This window comes from Mus musculus, chromosome X, assembly GCF_000001635.26.
Source record: "Mus musculus strain C57BL/6J chromosome X, GRCm38.p6 C57BL/6J".
In the NCBI taxonomy this organism is placed as follows: domain Eukaryota; kingdom Metazoa; phylum Chordata; class Mammalia; order Rodentia; family Muridae; genus Mus; species Mus musculus.
This window is the reverse complement of record NC_000086.7, coordinates 8,932,230-8,943,694: the sequence shown is the minus strand read 5'-3', so window position 1 is coordinate 8,943,694 and position 11,465 is coordinate 8,932,230. Positions and strand designations below refer to the sequence as shown.

Here is an 11,465-nt window from a genome sequence, read left to right as displayed (position 1 = left end):
AACCAGCTTGGGCCATTAAAGTACTGAGACATCTTTTCAAACCCCTCTTTTTTTTTTCCTGCTGTTTCTTATTTGGCTTTTGGTTCTGAGACTGTGTCCCTTTTTATATCGTGGAAAGGTCTAGGTGCCATGATCATACAGAGACCTAAGATTATACATATGCCTCAAGACACAGAGATGTAAAGACTGTTTAAATGGTGTAATCATAACATTGAGTACTTTCCCCTATGGTCCATTCTTTGCATTCAGTCTTCAATTGTACCCTCACTAACTCACAGATTCCTTAACGCTCTAAACCTGGCTGGAATCTGCAACAGCAGAAGCTCCAATTTCATAAACACTCAGATACCTCTGAGGGTTTCTCTGGGCTGGGACTGTGGAGCTGGCAGTTCTCAAGTGTAGCAACATCCTGAAGGAGATCACAGAAACAGGGTTCAGCAGAGAAAAAAAGCCCTGTCATTTCCAGTCGGGGGAGTGGACCATTCACAGAGCAGAGGCCTTCTGGTCTGTCCTGCTTGAGGAATGGGTGTTAAAATGCAAGCAAGCAAGCATCAGGAGGCTCTGTAGGAGAATGCCCAGAGCAGACATCACCAGAACTCGGAGACCATTGAAGACAAGGGCACATTTCTATAGTCTGGGCTACTGATTAGAGAGCCAGTGGAGCTGCTGCTTGAGCCAATAATTTATACCATTCATGCTGATCCCCATTACGATTCCTCTAACCATAAAAATATGCCAACTGAGAAATCGCATGCCTGGTAGTGTAAATCAGACCAGGATCACATTGCTGGGGAACTTTCAGGCCCCGGGAATGAACCCAAGATGATTGTTTTGATAAAAAGACATAGTATGGAGCTGCCCGATAAACTGGCATCTCTGTATCGATAGCTTAGTGTAGCTCTGACTGTTCATAAGGAAAGTTTCTTTGTGAAATGGATGGTGGTGGTTGAAACAGAAACACACAACTGACCACAATGCAGAATAAGTGATACACACACACACACACACACACACACACACACACACACACATCAGGTATATATATACCTGATATATATATACACACACACATATATACCTGGTGTGTGTATGTGTGTGTGTCTGTGTTTATTATAGGCACCTGGCAAGGCTCAGGGCCTACTGCAGAAGCGGGGATAGAAAGCTTATAAGAGGCAGAGAGGCAGAAGACAGGGAGGACCAGAGAAATACAGTGTCCTACAGACAAGACAGGACTGCTTCACTTTTGAACTCATAGCAACAGTTTGTGTGCAAAGACCTGTACAAGATGATGCCAGTCACCATTAGAGCACAGGGGAGCAGATGACTCATAAGCCCCCACACCTAACTTAAGAGCTTCTGACAGTTTATGGCTCTGCAGGGAGGAAGAGTTGGCCTTTTTCAAAAGTGTGGCCTCAGGTGGCTCTTGTGGAGGCAGCTAGCACAAGGCTGGGGAGCGCTGAGCCACATCGTGCCCTGTACTGCTCAGACTAGTGAACAATACAGTCAGGATGGCTAAAGGTGACCCCAAGAAACCAAAGGGCAAGATGTCTGCTTATGCTTTCATCGTGCAGAAATGCAGGGAAGAACATAAGAAGAAAAACCCAGAGGTTACAGTCAATTTTGCAGAGTGTTCCAAGAAATGCTCTGAGAGGTGGAAGACCATGTCTAGCAAAGAAAAATCAAAATCTGATGAAATGGCAAAGGCAGATAAAGTATACTATAATCGGGAGATGAAAGATTATGGACCAGCTGAAAGATTATGGACCAGCAAGAAGAAGAAGGACCCGAATGCCCCCAAAAGACCTATCTGGATTTTTTCTTATTCTGCTCTGAATTCCACCCCAAAATGAAATCCATTGGAGATGTGGGGAAAAAAATCTGGGTGAGATGTGGAATAACTTCAGTGACAGTTAAAAGCAGCCTGCGTCACCAAGGCAGCAAAGCTGAAGGAGAAGGATGAGAAGGATGTTGCTGACTGTCAGTCTAAAGGGAAGTTTGAGGGGGCCAAGGGTCCTGCTAAAGTTGCCCGGAAAAAGGTGGAAGAAGAGGAGGGGGACGAAGAGGAGGAGGAGGAGGAAGAGGAAGAAGAGGAGGAAGAAGAATAAAAGCTCTGTTTCCTTGTGAATACCTTAGAGTAGGAGAGCGCTGTGATTGACACATCTCTTATTTGAGTTGTGTCTATTGCCCTTGTTAGGTTTAATTACAAAATTTGATCACAATCATATTGTAGTGTCTCAAAGTGTCAGTGGTTTACAAGAAGTGGCCGTGGGTGTCCGGAGCACCCTGAAACTGTATCAAAGTTGTACATAGCTCCAAACATTTATTAAATGAAAAGGCACTCTCGGGTCCTCCTCACTCAGTGCACTTTGCTGTTGGTGTGACAAGGCACTTGAAGATGTTTTTGGCATTTTGTTCTCAACTTGTAAGGTAGTGTTAACTATATGGTTATTGGCTAGAAATCCTGAGTTGTCAACTGTACATATCTATAGTTTGTAAAGAGAACAAAACAACCCAGACAGATTCTTTTTTTTTCCCCTAAAGGCAGCATTTGAGAGCCAGAATGAACAGGCCTGATTTTTCACATGCATGCCTCTGCTTAGCCCCTCCCACTTTCTTCTCACTTTTAAACTTCAGGCTAATTTTGCAGAAGTCAATGGGCTGGAGGGGGGTGGTGATGGTGGTCATGGCTACCAGATTATAAGAACAAAAGGAGTTGTGAGGGAGGCATCCATTGGTATCTGGAATAGCAATGGCCAGAGATACCATTCCATCTCCCTCATTCCCCTTGCTACCAGCAGACTGAGTATAAACTAGAACACAGGAAGTTGTTTTATCCTTGCCCAGTTTGCCCAGACAGATTCTTGATGCTCCTTGTTTGGTGTGGAGGCTGTGAGGGGAAGATGCCTTTTGGAGGGGGCGTAGCTCAGGGCGTGCACTGTGAGGCTGGACCTGTTGATACTGCGGTGGGCATCCATTTAGCTTAAGGTTGTCTCGTTTCTGTATATAGTGGCATAGCATTCTGCTGACATTCTTAGTTGTGGAAAGGGGGGAGGGGTCAGCTGGCCTGAGAAGTGTTTGGGGTTTTTTTTTTTTCCATTTTTTATTAGGTATTTAACTCATTTACATTTCCAATGCTATACCAAAAGTCCCCCATATCCACCCACCCCCACTCCCCTGCCCACCCACTCCCCCTTTTTGGCCCTGGTGTTCCCCTGTACTGGGGCATATAAAGTTTGCAAGTCCAATGGGCCTCTCTTTCCAGTGATGGCCAACTAGGCCATCTTTTGATATATATGCAGCTAGAGTCAAGAGCTCCGGGGTACTGGTTAGTTCATAATGTTGTTCCACCTATAGGGTTGCAGATCCCTTTAGCTCCTTGGCTACTTTCTCTAGCTCCTCCATTGGGAGCCCTATGATCCAAACATTAGCTGACTGTGAGCATCCACTTCTGTGTTTGCTAGGCCCCGGCATAGTCTCACAAGAGACAGCTACATCTGGGTCCTTTCAATAAAATCTTGCTAGTGTATGCAATGGTGTCAGCGTTTGGATGCTGATTATGGGGTGGATCCCTGGATATGGCAGTCTCTACATGGTCCATCCTTTCATCTCAGCTCCAAACTTTGTCTCTGTAACTCCTTCCATGGGTGTTTTGTTCCCAAATCTAAGGAGGGGCATAGTGTCCACACTTCAGTCTTCATTCTTCTTGAGTTTCATGTGTTTAGCAAATTATATCTTATATCTTGGGTATCCTAGGTTTGGGGCTAATATCCACTTATCAGTGAGTACATATTGTGTGAGTTTCTTTGTGAATGTGTTACCTCACTCAGGATGATGCCCTCCAGGTCCATCCATTTGGCTAGGAATTTCATAAATTCATTCTTTTTAATAGCTGAGTAGTACTCCATTGTGTAGATGTACCACATTTTCTGTATCCATTCCTCTGTTGAGGGGCATCTAGGTTCTTTCCAGCTTCTGGCTATTATAAATAAGGCTGCTATGAACATAGTGGAGCATGTGTCCTTCTTACCAGTTGGGGCATCTTCTGGATATATGCCCAGGAGAGGTATTCCTGGATCCTCCGGTAGTACTATGTCCAGTTTTCTGAGGAACCGCCAGACTGATTTCCAGAGTGGTTGTACAAGCCTGCACTCCCACCAACAATGGAGGAGTGTTCCTCTTTCTCCACATCCACGCCAGCATCTGCTGTCACCTGAATTTTTGATCTTAGCCATTCTGACTGGTGTGAGGTGGAATCTCAGGGTTGTTTTGATTTGCATTTCCCTGATGATTAAGAATGTTGAACATTTTTTCAAGTGCTTCTCTGCCATTCGGTATTCCTCAGGTGAGAATTCTTTGTTCAGTTATGAGTCCCATTTTTTAATGGGGTTATTTGATTTTCTGAAGTCCACCTTCTTGAGTTCTTTATATATGTTGGATATTAGTCCCCTATCTGATTTAGGATAGGTAAAGATCCTTTCCCAATCTGTTGGTGGTCTTTTTGTCTTATTGACGGTGTCTTTTGCCTTGCAGAAACTTTGGAGTTTCATTAGGTCCCATTTGTCAATTCTCGATCTTACAGCACAAGCCATTGCTGTTCTGTTCAGGAATTTTTCCCCTGTGCCCATATCTTCAAGGCTTTTCCCCACTTTCTCCTCTATAAGTTTCAGTGTCTCTGGTTTTATGTGAAGTTCCTTGATCCACTTAGATTTGACCTTAGTACAAGGAGATAAGTATGGATCGATTCGCATTCTTCTACACGATAACAACCAGTTGTGCCAGCACCAATTGTTGAAAATGCTGTCTTTCTTCCACTGGATGGTTTTAGCTCCCTTGTCGAAGATCAAGTGACCATAGGTGTGTGGGTTCATTTCTGGGTCTTCAATTCTATTCCATTGGTCTACTTGTCTGTCTCTATACCAGTACCATGCAGTTTTTATCACAATTGCTCCGTAGTAAAGCTTTAGGTCTGGCATGGTGATTCCGCCAGAAGTTCTTTTATCCTTGAGAATACTTTTTGCGTGTTTGGGGTTTTTTTCTTTAGTTAAGTGCAGTAGATTTTAAACTTTTTAAAGAAACTGTAGGACACATCGTTGCCAGCAAAGTGACAAACTACTGCATCAGTGAAAGTTCAAGAACCCTCTGGACCTAAACGCAATTTGCAATTTTCTGTTATTTTTTTGTATGTCTAGAATGCTGAAATATTAAGTTAAATAAGCAGTATTACATTTTTAAAAAGTGTGTGTCTTCTGACAGATTTACTACAACCTAGTGGATGGTCCTGTACTCATGAGGTATATGTCAGCACAAATTGGACTTGATTGGTCATTCAAAAAAAAAAAAAAGACAAAAATTTGCAGAGTAGATTTCAGAAGAGTTAGGAGGAAGGATGACTATAATTAAAATAAATGCTATGAAATACCAAATGGTGAGCCCTGAAACCACACATACAAGTGTGCTCCTGGAAGGCTGCACACCTCCAGCCACCTACCCAGGAACTCTTTGGATCCATGAATGAAAGACACACACATTCGCGCGGGGGCGCGCGCGCGCGTACACACACACACACAAACACATACGCTTGTTTTTGAAATGCCTTGGTTAGCTCAAAGGCTGAGCAGTGCTAATCCTCTGCCTGGCTATCATAATACTCCAGTGCTCCTGACTCAACACCCTCTAAATCTATGATCTATCTTTGCTGCCCTGTCCCTTCTGGGTGGCCCCCTAGTCTTTGCTGCCCAAAATGGTTCTGAGCAGCCCTTTTGGGGACCACATTCTTTCTCACCTACATTTTGGATGATGTTCCTTCTGCAGCTCTAAATCTGATCCATCTCCTTCTGAGACATGGCAACCCTCCTCTCTCCTCCTCTCTCCAGCATCCTAGCCCGCACAAATCTAAGGATCCTACCCAGTCTCCCTTTGCCCAATCACTAGCCACTGGCATCTTTATTGATCGATCAAAATCCAGTTGCAGACAAGGACCTTCAGCATTTGAACACACAGATTCCAAATTAAATCAAAGCATTAGAACATTCAAGAATCATTATACAAGGGACTAGAGAGATGGCTCAGTGGTTAAGAGCACTGACCTCTTTTCCAGAGGTCTTAAGTTCAAATCCCAGCAACTACATGGTGGCTCACAACCATCTGATGTCTTCTTCTGCTGTGTCTGAAGACAGCTACAGTGCACTCAAATAAATAAAAATAAATAAATCTTAAAAAAAAAGCCGGGCATGGTGGTTTAATCCCAGCACTTGGGAGGCAGAGGCAGGCAGATTTCTGAGTTTGAGGCCAGCCTGGTCTACAGAGTGAGTTCCAGGACAGCCAGGGCTACAGAGAAAAACCAAAAAAAAAAAAAAAGAATCATTATACAGACAAAGGGGGTTGAGTTTAGGAATATTTGTTTATATACATGTACATATACTCATGTAACAACAATTAATAAATAAAAGTGGGCATGAATTTGAAAGAGAGAAAAGAAGGTGTACATAGGAGAGTTTGGTAGGAGGGAGGGAGGGAACAGGAAAATACTATAATTATAGTATAATATTAAAAATAAAAATAACTAAAAAGTGTATTAAAATTAATTTTAAAATTGTGTTTTCTTCAGAATTTTTATATTAAAGTTTTTATAAATTTAACAAAAACTAGATGAAGGTACCGAACAGGAATTAGACAGTATTCATCTTAGCTTATTGGAAGCCATGACAACAGGATCAGCAACTCTGGAGGCAAATTTTTCATTCACATCATGAAGACCTCATATTTTAGGGAAGAGAAACACTATCATTAAATTCTATGAAAAAGTGTCACAGAAACGGCACTTTGACTAACATTATCTACATAAGATAGGTAGTTCTGCCATCTGATGTAAGGCATTATGATTTAATGGAACATGCTTAATAGAGGCTCGCTAGAGCTGATGGTGAATCCAATTATATTTTTATAGGCAAATTTAAGAAACTTGCAGCACTTGAATATCTTAGTACATTTCTGTGGTATTTTTACTGTATTAATGATGTTCTGAAAGCTTCAGCATCCTCTCTCTACAGTCATTTTCCTCAGCCTAATAGGCACTCTGTGTATTAATAGACACTTTCTCATTGACTTCTCCTCGGTGACGCATAACCTATCTAATCCAAAACCTTTTCAACCAATTTGGCTGTTTCAGACATTTTTTTTAAGTCATCAAAATAATTTATAATAGTTAAATGCTTCTTAAATATACATGATATCTTCTGAAGCTAAAAGTAACATGCACTCAACCAGTTTCTAAAATCTATTTGGAACATTAAACATGATAGAAGTAGAAAAAAAATCTCTTATGATATCCTCTATGAAAGGAAATTATGACAGGTTACTAATTAGGCAGAAACCATTCCATCTCCAAGGGAGAATACACAGCGTAATTGTGTGTTTAGACATTTTATTTCAGGATAGCCATCACAGTATGTGTTTAACAAAGGCTAGCAGAAGAGGAAATTGGAGGCTGCAGACCCAAATCCTGGGGTGGTTGATCTCTTATCTCAGCCCTGCCTCAAACTGAAGAGTAGTATGTTCAACAACTGCATCTTTGACATTTCTCTCTGAAGAAAAAGAAGGTGAAAAGAGGTGACCTGCTATAGGTGAGAAGCTATTGCATGAAAAGGAACTGGGAGATACCCAGGCTAGCCTGAACCATCATTTCCTGTTAACTGGATTAATCATTCTGCTGTCATTTCTTTTTCATAATATTGTAGGCACTTTTCTGTGATTTGTTCATCATTGCCCACACTTCCTCAAGGAAAGATGTGCAAATATCCTGGGTGACTTAGAAAAGACAAATATGCAAATGTAACCACTCTGCTGGACATGTGTGTCATTCAGCTCTGAGTGCACTCTGTGTTGGAAAACCTCAGTGGTACACCTAGGAAGTCAAGATAGCCCATCCTGGGCAATTCTAAGGCCACATGGGAGACCTGAGCAATGGCCTTTTCCCAAGTATGCCAGAGGTGCTGGTGCTCTTATTTGTTCTCCTTTTCCACTTACAAGAGCCTGAGTGTCACCAAATGTGTTTATGAATAGGTCACCAATCTGAAGTCTTCGAGAATGCTGTATATGGGCACACTGAGTGTTTGTGTGTGGAGAGATCCCCATACTTGTGGAGGTCCAGCGCTAAACTTGGTCTCAGTCCCAAGTGCCCCTCTCTACTTTCACTTTCTGAGAATTCTTTCTGCAATGGCCCTTGATAACACAGCTCCTTCTGCCTGCCCCCCCCCCAGACTGTTCACCTCACCTTGTGATTCTTCTCTAGTTCATGAATATACTCCCTAGGGCTCTTTGAACAGGTCCTATATGTCCTCATGACATCGGGGTCAGTTTGATGTTGAGACACAATCTGATTGTCTCCAGGCCAAAGGTCCAGTGTTGTATAGAGAGAGACAGTGAAGAGACAGTAACAATTAGTACCTGCAAGTGAGTTGTTCTGTTCTTCACCCTATGTTCATCTGTGTCTGAGGGGTTGTCTAGGAGAAGTAATGGTTAGTAGATTGGGGGTTTCAGCATATATTAAGTGAATCTGAGTCCCTAAGAGTGGTTCAGCTACTGTCATAAGGAGTTCCCAGAGAGGAGAGAGAAACATTCGCTTTGGCAGGCATGAATACAATCAGTACTCACCAATGTGAGGAAGGAGGTTGGCAGATGGATGTTGTCCATCCAAAGAGGTGATGTATATGTTAAAGTTCCCCATCTCAAATTTTTCCCCTTAGTCTCTTTCTTCTATACTTGATCTATCCACACACTTTTCTCAATAATCTTACAACTTTTCCACCATTTCTAAAAGAGACATTAAAGTTTGAAAGCATGTCTGTACACACTTTCACTTCAATTTCTAATAACCTTCAGATCAAAATAGTATTGAATAACCAACTCATAATGACCCTTCATGTGCTTCCCAAGTGGTTTCAGAGTAACTGTGATGAGAAACTCTCCCCTAGCCCAATCACATGTGAAAACAGTGGCTACCTATGTCCTCTAGGCTGTACTTCCAGGACACAAATCTCCCATTGTCACCCTTCTCAGAATAATGGGCTTACTCTTCTGGTAGGAAGATGGTTCAAGGACCTTGGGTTCCACACTTAGCCTATTGCTGCTACTGCCTGTTGAGTTTTCCTTTGTTTCCTTTTAAAAGTGAATTTCTTACATTCATTTTATGAACTAATTTTTAGGCTAAAGTAGAAAGCAATAAAATTCTTTATGGCATCTTCATCCTATACATGTGTCTTTATGAATGCATCTTCACAGGTATGTGGAGAGGTGAGCTCTTCCTTGTGGGTACACATAAAGTATGAGAGCTGAGATTATGATACCTGTCTATATTGCTTCTCTACCCTATTCTCTGTCACTGAAACAGGAGGTCAGAATTGAGGCTAAGAGTAGATCCCCAAGATCTATGTGTCCCCTCCTCTCAATGCCAGGGTTGCAGGTTTGGGCTGATATACCTGACTTTTTCAGACTCCATGCTAGAGCAGGAAGCACATTGCCCAATGATCCATCTCCTAGACCCAAATGACTTCTGTGTTCTTGACATTTCTCTTATCAAAATAATTAGTCCATTACTCTATAATTTAGCTTTGCTCACATTTTCAGGACAGAGAGAACATAGCTAGATATTTTGCAATAATGTAGCTCAAATACAGAGTTCTCATTAACGGCTGGAACCTCCTACGCACAGCCTTCACCACGTACATTTCTGTCTAAATGTTCAGCAGAATGTCCCATTAAGCTCTCCTTATAAGAATAAAAGGTTACCTTGGCCTGAAGGTCCAGAGACTTTTACATTCTTTACACAAACCACTTCTAAAGTTTCAAAAATTTCACGGTCTGGTTTATCAGCAACAACACCACTCAGGATGAGAGTTTTCTGTATTTCTGACTTCATTGCCTGACTAAATTTATGACACAAGCAACTGAAGTAAGAAAGGATTTATTTTGGCACACAATGTTGAAGAGACACAGTAGGAAGAGCAACAATATCAACCAACTAGACCCCCAAAGCTCCCTGGAGCTAAACCACCAACCAAAGAGTACACATGTAGGGACCCATGGCATCCAGCAGAGGATGGCCTTGTTAGTCACCAATGGTCCTGAGAAGGCTCGATATTCCAGTGAAGGGGAATGTGCAGGCAGGGAGTTGGGAGTGGATAAGTGGGTGGGGGAGCACCCTCATAGTAGGATACCCAAGATATAAGATACAACTTGCCAAACGCATGAAATTCAAGAAGAACGAAGACCAAAGTGTGGACACTTTACCCTTTCTTAGAAATGGGAACAAAACACCCATGGAAGGAGTTACAGAGACAAAATTTGGAGCTGTGACGAAAGGATGGACCATCTAGTGATTGCCATATGCAGGGATCCATCCCATAATCAGCTTCCAAATGCTGACACCATTGCATACACTAGCAAGATTTTGCTGAAAGGACCCAGATATAGCTCTCTCTTGTGAGACTATGCCGGGGCCTAGCAAACACAGAAGTGGATGATCACAGTCAGCTATTGGATGGGTCACACGGCCCCCAATGGAGGAGCTAGAGAAATTACCCAAGGAGCTAAAGGGATCTGCAACTCTATAGGTGGAACAACAATATGAACTAACCAGTACCTGGGAGCTCTTGTCTTTAGCTGCATATGTATCAAAAGATGGCCTAGTCGGCCATCACTGGAAAGAGAGGCCCATTGGACTTGCAAACTTTATATGCCCCAGTACAGGGGAACGCCAGAGCCAAAAAGGGGGAGTGGGTGGGTAGGGGATTGGGGGGGTGGGTATGGGGGACCTTTGGGATAGCATTGAAAATGTAAACGAGGAAAATACCTAATAAAAAAAAGAATTAAAAAAAAAAGAAGCAGGGGGAGGGCAGAGGATGGGGGTTGTGGAGGGGCATAACATTTGAAATGTAAATAAAGAAAATAACCAGTAAAATTCCACTTAACTGAAAAACAAGCCAATGAAGTTAAAAAGTTAAAAGCACCCCTTTTCCCTTCCTTCCCTTAGCCTCCTCCTGGAGCCTCACCTGTGCTGTACATTTTATTTATCCCCTGTATATTATATTTATCCCCATGCTGTATGTGGAGACAGTTGGAATGCTTCTGGTTTGGGCTATTATGAACAAGATCAGTCTAAAAACTTATGAGCACATTTCTGTAAGTACATATATTGCCTTCATCATTGGTAATGATGCAGGAAAAGACACAATGGATCACCTACTAGGTGTGTGGCTATGGGTCAGTAACACACTCTTTTACAAAGTGCCACTACAGTCCATTTCTATTATTGTGTGTGTATGTGTCAGTTTCCCACTACTTAGTCTAGACAGACTTGGAATTCAGCATGTAGACCAGGCTGGACTCGACTTGTTCCAGTTCTCTTGTCACTGAACTCTGATTGTTAGGGCTACAGATGTGTACCACTAACCTGGAATCTTTCACAT

At 42.3% G+C, this 11,465-nt stretch overlaps 1 pseudogene; it reads left to right on the top strand.

The window, feature by feature from the left end:
- Gm5752 (predicted gene 5752) lies at positions 1,414–2,299 on the top strand (annotated as a pseudogene).
- Positions 2,300–11,465: the final 9,166 nt, after the last annotated feature.